This window comes from Mixophyes fleayi, chromosome 6 (assembly GCF_038048845.1).
Source record: "Mixophyes fleayi isolate aMixFle1 chromosome 6, aMixFle1.hap1, whole genome shotgun sequence".
Classification (NCBI taxonomy): Eukaryota; Metazoa; Chordata; class Amphibia; order Anura; family Limnodynastidae; genus Mixophyes; species Mixophyes fleayi.
In genome coordinates this window covers 226,434,721-226,447,102 of record NC_134407.1, presented here as the reverse complement: position 1 = coordinate 226,447,102, position 12,382 = coordinate 226,434,721, and the positions used below count along the sequence as shown (strand labels likewise).

Sequence of the window (12,382 nt, the reverse complement as noted above, 5' to 3'; positions counted from 1 at the left end):
AGTCATCACTCCCCATATATCACTGTACAGACCCCTCTCCTCTATATAATAATAATAATCCCCATATCAGTGTGTGCTGGGAGTTATTACTCCCCATATATCACTGTACAGTCCCCTCTCCTCTATATAATAATAATAATCCCCCATATCAGTGTGTGCTGGGAGTTATTACTCCCATATATCACTGTACAGACCCCTCTCCTCTATATAATAATAATAATAATAATAATCCCCCATATCAGTGTGTGCTGGGAGTTATTACTCCCATATATCACTGTACAGTCCCCTCTCCTCTATATAATAATAATAATAATCCCCCATATCAGTGTGTGCTGGGAGTTATTACTCCCATATATCACTGTACAGACCCCTCTCCTCTATATAATAATAATAATCCCCCATATCAGTGTGTGCTGGGAGTTATTACTCCCCATATATCACTGTACAGTCCCCTCTCCTCTATATAATAATAATAATCCCCATATCAGTGTGTGCTGGGAGTTATTACTCCCATATATCACTGTACAGACCCCTCTCCTCTATATAATAATAATAATAATAATAATAATAATAATAATAATAATAATAATAATCCCCCATATCAGTGTGTGCTGGGAGTTATTACTCCCATATATCACTGTACAGTCCCCTCTCCTCTATATATTAATAATAATAATCCCCCATATCAGTGTGTGCTGGGAGTTATTACTCCCATATATCACTGTACAGCCCCCTCTCCTCTATATAATAATAATAATAATAATCCCCCATATCAGTGTGTGCTGGGAGTTATTACTCCCCATATATCACTGTACAGTCCCCTCTCCTCTATATAATAATAATCCCCCATATCAGTGTGTGCTGGGAGTTATTACTCCCCATATATCACTGTACAGTCCCCTCTCCTCTATATAATATTAATAATCCCCCATATCAGTGTGTGCTGGGAGTTATTACTCCCCATATATCACTGTACAGACCCCTCTCTTCTATATAATAATAATAATCCCCCATATCAGTGTGTGCTGGGAGTTATTACTCCCCATATATCACTGTACAGTCCCCTCTCCTCTATATAATAATAATAATCCCCCATATCAGTGTGTGCTGGGAGTTATTACTCCCCATATATCACTGTACAGTCCCCTTTCCTCTATATAATAATAATCAGCCATATCAGTGTGTGCTGGGAGTTATTACTCCCATATATCACTGTACAGTCCCCTCTCCTCTATATAATAATAATAATAATCCCCCATATCAGTGTGTGCTGGGAGTTATTACTCCCATATATCACTGTACAGTCCCCTCTCCTCTATATAATAATAATAATAATAATCCCCCATATCAGTATGTGCTGGGAGTTATTACTCCCCATATATCACTGTACAGTCCCCTCTCCTCTATATAATAATAATAATCCCCCATATCAGTGTGTGCTGGGAGTTATTACTCCCATATATCACTGTACAGACCCCTCTCCTCTATAGAATAATAATAATCCCCCATATCAGTGTGTGCTGGGAGTTATTACTCCCATATATCACTGTACAGTCCCCTCTCCTCTATATAATAATAATAATCCCCATATCAGTGTGTGCTGGGAGTTATTACTCCCATATATCACTGTACAGTCCCCTCTCCTCTATATAATAATAATAATCCCCCATATCAGTGTGTGCTGGGAGTTATTACTCCCATATATCACTGTACAGACCCCTCTCCTCTATATAATAATAATAATCCCCATATCAGTGTGTGCTGGGAGTTATTACCCCCATATATCACTGTACAGTCCCCTCTCCTCTATATAATAATAATAATCCCCCATATCAGTGTGTGCTGGGAGTTATTACTCCCCATATATCACTGTACAGTCCTCACTCCTCTATATAATAATAATAATAATCCCCCATATCAGTGTGTGCTGGGAGTTATTACCCCCATATATCACTGTACAGACCCCTCTCCTCTATATAATAATAATAATCCCCCATATCAGTGTGTGCTGGGAGTTATTACTCCCCATATATCACTGTACAGTCCTCACTCCTCTATATAATAATAATAATAATCCCCCATATCAGTGTGTGCTGGGAGTTATTACCCCCATATATCACTGTACAGACCCCTCTCCTCTATATAATAATAATAATAATCCCCCATATCAGTGTGTGCTGGGAGTTATTACTCCCATATATCACTGTACAGACCCCTCTCCTCTATATAATAATAATAATAATAATCCCCCATATCAGTGTGTGCTGGGAGTTATTACTCCCATATATCACTGTACAGTCCCCTCTCCTCTATATAATAATAATAATAATCCCCCATATCAGTGTGTGCTGGGAGTTATTACTCCCATATATCACTGTACAGACCCCTCTCCTCTATATAATAATAATAATAATCCCCCATATCAGTGTGTGCTGGGAGTTATTACTCCCCATATATCACTGTACAGTCCCCTCTCCTCTATATAATAATAATAATCCCCATATCAGTGTGTGCTGGGAGTTATTACTCCCATATATCACTGTACAGACCCCTCTCCTCTATATAATAATAATAATAATAATAATAATAATAATAATCCCCCATATCAGTGTGTGCTGGGAGTTATTACTCCCATATATCACTGTACAGTCCCCTCTCCTCTATATAATAATAATAATAATAATCCCCCATATCAGTGTGTGCTGGGAGTTATTACTCCCATATATCACTGTACAGCCCCCTCTCCTCTATATAATAATAATAATAATAATCCCCCATATCAGTGTGTGCTGGGAGTTATTACTCCCCATATATCACTGTACAGTCCCCTCTCCTCTATATAATAATAATAATCCCCCATATCAGTGTGTGCTGGGAGTTATTACTCCCCATATATCACTGTACAGACCCCTCTCTTCTATATAATAATAATAATCCCCCATATCAGTGTGTGCTGGGAGTTATTACTCCCCATATATCACTGTACAGTCCCCTCTCCTCTATATAATAATAATAATCCCCCATATCAGTGTGTGCTGGGAGTTATTACTCCCATATATCACTGTACAGCCCCCTCTCCTCTATATAATAATAATAATAATAATCCCCCATATCAGTGTGTGCTGGGAGTTATTACTCCCCATATATCACTGTACAGTCCCCTCTCCTCTATATAATAATAATAATCCCCCATATCAGTGTGTGCTGGGAGTTATTACTCCCCATATATCACTGTACAGTCCCCTCTCCTCTATATAATAATAATAATCCCCCATATCAGTGTGTGCTGGGAGTTATTACTCCCCATATATCACTGTACAGACCCCTCTCTTCTATATAATAATAATAATCCCCCATATCAGTGTGTGCTGGGAGTTATTACTCCCCATATATCACTGTACAGTCCCCTCTCCTCTATATAATAATAATAATCCCCCATATCAGTGTGTGCTGGGAGTTATTACTCCCCATATATCACTGTACAGTCCCCTTTCCTCTATATAATAATAATCAGCCATATCAGTGTGTGCTGGGAGTTATTACTCCCATATATCACTGTACAGTCCCCTCTCCTCTATATAATAATAATAATAATCCCCCATATCAGTGTGTGCTGGGAGTTATTACTCCCATATATCACTGTACAGACCCCTCTCCTCTATATAATAATAATAATCCCCCATATCAGTGTGTGCTGGGAGTTATTACTCCCCATATATCACTGTACAGTCCCCTCTCCTCTATATAATAATAATAATAATAATAATCCCCCATATCAGTATGTGCTGGGAGTTATTACTCCCCATATATCACTGTACAGTCCCCTCTCCTCTATATAATAATAATAATCCCCCATATCAGTGTGTGCTGGGAGTTATTACTCCCATATATCACTGTACAGTCCCCTCTCCTCTATATAATAATAATCCCCATATCAGTGTGTGCTGGGAGTTATTACTCCCCATATATCACTGTACAGTCCCCTCTCCTCTATATAATAATAATAATCCCCCATATCAGTGTGTGCTGGGAGTTATTACTCCCATATATCACTGTACAGACCCCTCTCCTCTATATAATAATAATAATCCCCATATCAGTGTGTGCTGGGAGTTATTACCCCCATATATCACTGTACAGTCCCCTCTCCTCTATATAATAATAATAATCCCCCATATCAGTGTGTGCTGGGAGTTATTACTCCCCATATATCACTGTACAGTCCTCACTCCTCTATATAATAATAATAATAATCCCCCATATCAGTGTGTGCTGGGAGTTATTACTCCCATATATCACTGTACAGTCCCCTCTCCTCTATATAATAATAATAATCCCCCATATCAGTGTGTGCTGGGAGTTATTACCCCCATATATCACTGTACAGACCCCTCTCCTCTATATAATAATAATAATCCCCCATATCAGTGTGTGCTGGGAGTTATTACTCCCCATATATCACTGTACAGACCCCTCTCCTCTATATAATAATAATAATTCCCATATCAGTGTGTGCTGGGAGTTATTACTCCCCATATATCACTGTACAGTCCCCTCTCCTCTATATAATAATAATCCCCCATATCAGTGTGTGCTGGGAGTTATTACCCCCATATATCACTGTACAGACCCCTCTCCTCTATATAATAATAATAATCCCCCATATCAGTGTGTGCTGGGAGTTATTACTCCCCATATATCACTGTACAGTCCCCTCTCCTCTATATAATAATAATAATCCCCCATATCAGTGTGTGCTGGGAGTTATTACTCCCCATATATCACTGTACAGTCCCCTCTCCTCTATATAATAATAATAATCCCCCATATCAGTGTGTGCTGGGAGTTATTACTCCCATATATCACTGTACAGTCCCCTCTCCTCTATATAATAATAATAATCCCCCATATCAGTGTGTGCTGGGAGTTATTACTCCCATATATCACTGTACAGACCCCTCTCCTCTATATAATAATAATAATCCCCCATATCAGTGTGTGCTGGGAGTTATTACTCCCATATATCACTGTACAGACCCCTCTCCTCTATATAATAATAATAATCCCCCATATCAGTGTGTGCTGGGAGTTATTACTCCCTATATATCACTGTACAGTCCCCTCTCCTCTATATAATAATAATAATCCCCCATATCAGTGTGTGCTGGGAGTTATTACCCCCATATATCACTGTACAGTCCCCTCTCCTCTATATAAAAATAATAATCCCCATATCAGTGTGTGCTGGGAGTTATTACTCCCATATATCACTGTACAGTCCCCTCTCCTCTATATAATAATAATAATCCCCCATATCAGTGTGTGCTGGGAGTTATTACTCCCCATATATCACTGTACAGTCCCCTCTCCTCTATATAATAATAATAATCCCCCATATCAGTGTGTGCTGGGAGTTATTACTCCCATATATCACTGTACAGTCCCCTCTCCTCTATATAATAATAATAATCCCCATATCAGTGTGTGCTGGGAGTTATTACTCCCCATATATCACTGTACAGTCCCCTCTCCTCTATATAATAATAATAATCCCCCATATCAGTGTGTGCTGGGAGTTATTACTCCCATATATCACTGTACAGTCCCCTCTCCTCTATATAATAATAATAATAATCCCCCATATCAGTGTGTGCTGGGAGTTATTACTCCCCATATATCACTGTACAGACCCCTCTCCTCTATATAATAATAATAATAATCCCCATATCAGTGTGTGCTGGGAGTTATTACTCCCCATATATCACTGTACAGTCCCCTCTCCTCTATATAATAATAATAATCCCCCATATCAGTGTGTGCTGGGAGTTATTACTCCCATATATCACTGTACAGTCCCCTCTCCTCTATATAATAATAATAATCCCCCATATCAGTGTGTGCTGGGAGTTATTACTCCCCATATATCACTGTACAGTCCCCTCTCCTCTATATAATAATAATAATCCCCATATCAGTGTGTGCTGGGAGTTATTACTCCCATATATCACTGTACAGACCCCTCTCCTCTATATAATAATAATAATCCCCATATCAGTGTGTGCTGGGAGTTATTACTCCCCATATATCACTGTACAGTCCCCTCTCCTCTATATAATAATAATAATATAACACATTACCTGTGACTGTTTTACCTTTTCACACAGATAAAATGGCTGCTTGGGATTCTGTGGCTCCGCCCTCTCCGCAGCGTCACGTGGTAGACGCAGATATTTTGACGTAGGAGGAAGGTTATGTCTGGGAGACTATAAGAAAATGGCCGCCGCTCATCTGAGGTGTAATACACTAATATCTGGGTCAGCTCTTACTGTGGAGCAGGAGACAGATGTAGGTTGTGTTATATACAACACAACGGTTGTATTTCATACAGAATAACAGACATTATTTCTCCACTAGATGATAGTGTCTGCACTACAGGAAAATGGCCGCTGCTCCCATAAACGGGGACACGTTCTGTGTACTAATAGATAAATGTCACTTTCCTTCCGTGTCCCGTCTGGATACTTATACTGTGTAATCCCCGCTGGGGTATATTAGTACCAGTGTCACAGTGGCTTCTCCTCCAGGATTAATGCTGCAGTCTGTCTCCCAGTCCTGGTAATATAATACTGACTGAGGATTGGCTGGCTGTGGTCACATGAGCTGAGCCTCTGATACATTGGGAGCAGTGGTTACATTGTTACTGCCTGTTAGTTGGGTGTCAGGGAGCCCAGGTCATTATAATTAGGGCTTTATAAACCTGATTTGTGTCTTCATGACATTTATTATGATGTTATAGCTGAGCTGGATGAAGACAACATTTTAGAAATATAATTAATATTTGAAGATATATTTGAAATAACAGCAGCATATGCCCTCGCCCAACGTTGTTGGGTGAGGACATGTAAAACCCCAACTAGACAAAGTGGAGGCAGTCAAAAATTGTCCAAGACCAGAAAAGAAATCGCAGTTAAGAACCTTCCTAGGCTTTGTAGGTTACTACAGGTGGTTCGTAAGCCACTTCGCCACTAGAGCTGCTCCACTTATGGACTTTACCTAGTAGTTCTTTCTCCAAACTGATGCCTCTGGTCTTAGGTGCAGTCTTATCACAGGAGAAGGGTGGAGTAGAAAACCCTGTCCTGTACCTAGGTCAGAAGTTACTTCCAAGGGAACAAAAATATGCCACCGTGGAGAAGGAATGTCTCTCCATAAAATGGGCTACAGAAGCTCTGCGCTATTATCTCCTAGGCAGAGAATTCACCTTAATTAAAGATCATGCACCATTGCGGTGGATGCAGAACAACCGGGAGGTAAATGCCAAGGTAACCCGCTGGGTCTTGGCACTGCAAACCTTCAGTTTCTCAGTAAAACATATACCTGGGATTCTGCATAAAATGCAGATGTGTTGTCACAAAAAAACACTATATAGAGGCAGGGGTGGTAGCCTCTGTATTTTTATGTCTCTGAGGAAACTGTAGAGATGCAAAGAAGCTCGTAAGACAAGACAGAGTGCTTTACTATAATTGATTTTATCTTTTGCACTTGAACTCAAGTTTATTGAAGATTCTGCTATTCAGATCTATGTGCATGAAAAAGAAAAGTGCCAGTTTTTGAACTACTGAACACCGTTAAGTAAGTTTGCAGTCTGACGAGCGGCTAGTATATTAAGATATCCGATTACTTGCTTCGGGACACCAGGTTCAGCCAGGAGAAATTGGCTCGAGTTTGACAGAGCCGGACTTACAGCAGCTGTCAGCACGGAGGACTGTCCGCAAGTCATCTCTTGCCTTCAGCTAAATACAGCAGCTGTCAGCACGGAGGACTGTCCGCAAGTCATCTCTTGCCTTCAGCTAAATACAGCAGCTGTCAGCAGGGAGGACTGTCCGCAAGTCATCTCTTGCCTTCAGCTAAATACAGCAACTGTCAGCACGGAGGACTGTCCGCAAGTCATCTCTTGCCTTCAGCTAAATACAGCAACTGTCGGCACGGAGGACTGTCCGCAAGTCATCTCTTGCCTTCAGCTAAATACAGCAACTGTCGGCACGGAGGACTGTCCGCAAGTCATCTCTTGCCTTCAGCTAAATACAGCAACTGTCGGCACGGAGGACTGTCCGCAAGTCATCTCTTGCCTTCAGCTACATACAGCAGTTGTCAGCAGGGAGGACTGTCCGCAAGTCATCTCTTGCCTTCAGCTAAATACAGCAGCTGTCAGCACGGAGGACTGTCCGCAAGTCATCTCTTGCCTTCAGCTAAATACAGCAGCTGTCAGCAGGGAGGACTGTCCGCAAGTCATCTCTTGCCTTCAGCTAAATACAGCAGCTGTCCGCACGGAGGACTGTCCGCAAGTCATCTCTTGCCTTCAGCTAAATACAGCAGCTGTCAGCAGGGAGGACTGACCGCAAGTCATCTCTTGCCTTCAGCTAAATACAGCAGCTGTCGGCACGGAGGACTGTCCGCAAGTCATCTCTTGCCTTCAGCTAGATACAGCAACTGTCAGCAGAGAGGACTGTCCGCAAGTCATCTCTTGCCCTTCAGCTAAATACAGCAGCTGTCCGCACGGAGGACTGTCCGCAAGTCATCTCTTGCCTTCAGCTAAATACAGCAGCTGTCAGCAGGGAGGACTGACCGCAAGTCATCTCTTGCCTTCAGCTAAATACAGCAACTGTCGGCACAGAGGACTGTCCGCAAGTCATCTCTTGCCTTCAGCTAAATACAGCAACTGTCGGCACAGAGGACTGTCCGCAAGTCATCTCTTGCCTTCAGCTAAATACAGCAGCTGTCAGCACGGAGGACTGTCCGCAAGTCATCTCTTGCCTTCAGCTAAATACAGCAGCTGTCAGCAGGGAGGACTGTCCGCAAGTCATCTCTTGCCTTCAGCTAAATACAGCAACTGTCAGCAGGGAGGACTGTCCGCAAGTCATCTCTTGCCTTCAGCTAAATACAGCAACTGTCAGCAGGGAGGACTGTCCGCAAGTCATCTCTTGCCTTCAGCTAAATACAGCAACTGTCAGCACGGAGGACTGTCCGCAAGTCATCTCTTGCCTTCAGCTAAATACATCAGCTGTCAGCAGGGAGGACTGTCCGCAAGTCATCTCTTGCCTTCAGCTAAATACAGCAGCTGTCAGCAGGGAGGACTGTCCGCAAGTCATCTCTTGCCTTCAGCTAAATACAGCAGCTGTCAGCAGGGAGGACTGTCCGCAAGTCATCTCTTGCCTTCAGCTAAATACAGAAGCTGTCAGCAGGGAGGACTGTCCGCAAGTCATCTCTTGCCTTCAGCTAAATACAGCAACTGTCAGCACAGAGGACTGTCCGCAAGTCATCTCTTGCCTTCAGCTAAATACAGCAACTGTCAGCACGGAGGACTGTCCGCAAGTCATCTCTTGCCTTCAGCTAAATACAGCAACTGTCAGCACGGAGGACTGTCCGCAAGTCATCTCTTGCCTTCAGCTAAATACAGCAACTGTCAGCACGGAGGACTGTCCGCAAGTCATCTCTTGCCTTCAGCTAAATACAGCAACTGTCAGCACGGAGGACTGTCCGCAAGTCATCTCTTGCCTTCAGCTAAATACAGCAGCTGTCAGCAGGGAGGACTGTCCGCAAGTCATCTCTTGCCTTCAGCTAAATACAGCAGCTGTCAGCAGGGAGGACTGTCCGCAAGTCATTTCTTGCCTTCAGCTAAATACAGCAGCTGTCAGCAGGGAGGACTGTCCGCAAGTCATCTCTTGCCTTCAGCTAAATACAGCAGCTGTCAGCAGGGAGGACTGTCCGCAAGTCATCTCTTGCCTTCAGCTAAATACAGCAGCTGTCAGCAGGGAGGACTGTCCGCAAGTCATCTCTTGCCTTCAGCTAAATACAGCAGCTGTCAGCAGGGAGGACTGTCCGCAAGTGATCTCTTGCCTTCAGCTAAATACAGCAGCTGTCAGCGGGGAGGACTGTCCGCAAGTCATCTCTTGCCTTCAGCTAAATACAGCAGCTGTCAGCAGGGAGGACTGTCCGTAACATCTTGTGGGGTCTAGGTTCATATTAAGGAAGGAAAATGATGGAAAAGTTATCCTATTACTTCTGGCCTTAAGCTTTGAGCTATTAGAAAATTTAGTGCTTTGTATGCCAATACACAATGTTTTTGTTTAATCAATTTAAGATGTCGTATCTCCTTAAATCTAATTCAGATATTTTGTGTTAATACCCTGTCTGGAATCAAGAAACTAACCACAAAGGAGCAAAGGAAGTTACTGAGCATCTGCTAAAGCGGAACTTTGCAGAAACAAGAAGTCATACCGGCCCCAAGGATCCTGATTCACGAATCAATAAGGAACTTGATGACATTTAGCATTCTTTTGAAATTACTAAGCTTGACCGCTACCTTGTTTTATACCTATTTTTATGTTATAGAAACTTTTAATTTCTTTATAGATATTTTCCATTGACATGATTGATATGACGTGATTAATGTTTATAAAATATGAGCTATTTCAATTAGTAAAGCCAGTTCAATTTGGACACCAGACACTCTGTGTGGTATCTTCTTTCTGAGCTCTTATCGATCAATACTGCTGCTAATCTGATATATACTAACATTGACTTGTCAATTGCAGGTAATTATACATCTGTATAGCAATACAGAAGGTCGCCCCTCAGCTAAGAGCCTGCTTACATTCCAGACAGCTTGGAATCAAAACTTCCTTTGAGATTGTGAAAGTTTTGGATTATTCGGGCATTTTGAACATTATAACAAGCACACATATGGGATACACTGCTCCTAATTAACGGTGATTTTGGATGATATATTTTGTGCTATTTTCGAGTAAGTGGAACTTTGCATATACTATATAGGGTGCTTTTCCTTTCTGTTGCACTGATTCAAGACAAATTATGCAGGACACTTCATGGAGTTACAATTTTGTTATTAATGTGGAAGAGCACATGTGACAGGATGGAGCTTCTATGCCACCCTGTCTGTTGTGTTGCTGGGGACCAGCTGGGCTTGCCTTGCCACCGTCCCTATTTTTTTTAAGTGCGCCCTCTAACCACAGTAGGAGGAGTCTATTGCCACCACTAGGCTCCTTAGCTGCACCTAGAACCGCGTCCTTCTGGGTAACTCTCACTGCTAATGTACCTCCTTGCTGGGCACCTGGGTTGGTACCTCTGACATCTTGCCTTCAGATCAGGGTTGCTGTGGATGGTTCCCCCTGGCCTCTCACAAAGGCCAGAGCTGCAGGTAGCGGGCAGAGCGTTGGTACTAGATGCTGGGTCTTGTGTGTTTTCCTGGCTGCAGTTATTCCTCTCCTGAAAAACTCGGCTCTCCTGACTGGTGCACAAAAAGCAGCCTGGGGTTATTTCACCACTTGCCACCAGATATCTGTGACAGGATGGACCGTCCATGCCACCCTGTCTGTTGTGTTGCTGGGGACCAGCTGGGCTTGCATTGCCACTGTCCCCTTTCTTTATCCCAAATGTGCCCCCTAACCGCAGTGGGGGGGGGGCTTAACCTGCTGCCACCATTGGACTCCTTAGCGGCATCCAGAACCGCGTCCTTCTGGGTAACTCTCGCTGCTTGTGTACCCCCTCACTGGACACCTGGGCTGGTACCCCTGACCTGTTCCTGTAGATCAGGGTTGCTGTGGATGGTTTCCCTGGCCTAACACACTGGTCAGAGCTGCTGGGTAGTGGGCAGAGAGTTGGTACTAAATGCTGGCTCCAAACCTCAAAACAGCCAAATAACGGGTTAGAGTTGGGTCTAATCTGCAGGTCACAGGAATTAAAGCAGGGAAGTAGTCATCAAGCAGGCTCTTGAAGCAAATAATGTTTATTAGCGCAAGTGTCCTAATAAGGACAGTTCACACTGGTTCATGGTACCAGTGAGCAGAAGGTCAGATGGAACAATAAACCATTACATGGTCAAACAGCAGCCTTTTTATATAGTTTTTGACACACATGTGGGCAGAGGTTAACCTAGCCCCTTCCTAGCTGGCACCGGAACATCTGATCAGATAATTTAACATCTGGATATAATCTAATCTTGCATCTAACACAATTTAGCTTCCACATCAACTTGATTTCCTAAGATTTGCTGTCTACATTGTTAGGTTACAAAGTTACAAAACCAAATAATGACATGCTGTCTCCAAAGTTACAAGTCACTACCTCAGAAATAAATGCATTTCCTATACAGAAATACAACACAATATAATAAAATCAGTACATTTCTAATACACAGTATCAAGAATCAGTACATTTGCAACACTATAATTTGGCACACTGAGCTAATAATTTAAATAAATTATTTATAAGTGATCCAGCCACAAATACGATTTGTGTTAACTTCAAATAGAAGTATGTGTGCTCTAATAGGTTAAGAGAGTTACACTTACATATTAGACTCCCT

The 12,382-nt window shown here is 42.4% G+C and overlaps 2 protein-coding genes across 23 annotated transcripts in view; one reads left to right on the top strand and one right to left on the bottom strand.

Annotated features, from left to right (window-relative positions):
- LOC142160072 (uncharacterized) overlaps positions 1-12,382 on the bottom strand; it is a 1,559,230-nt gene that overhangs the window by 283,519 nt on the left and 1,263,329 nt on the right. The gene's annotated exons all lie outside the window — the stretch shown is intronic.
- The window catches only part of LOC142160103 (uncharacterized), a 212,450-nt gene that overhangs the window by 51,347 nt on the left and 148,721 nt on the right, over positions 1-12,382 (top strand). The gene's annotated exons all lie outside the window — the stretch shown is intronic.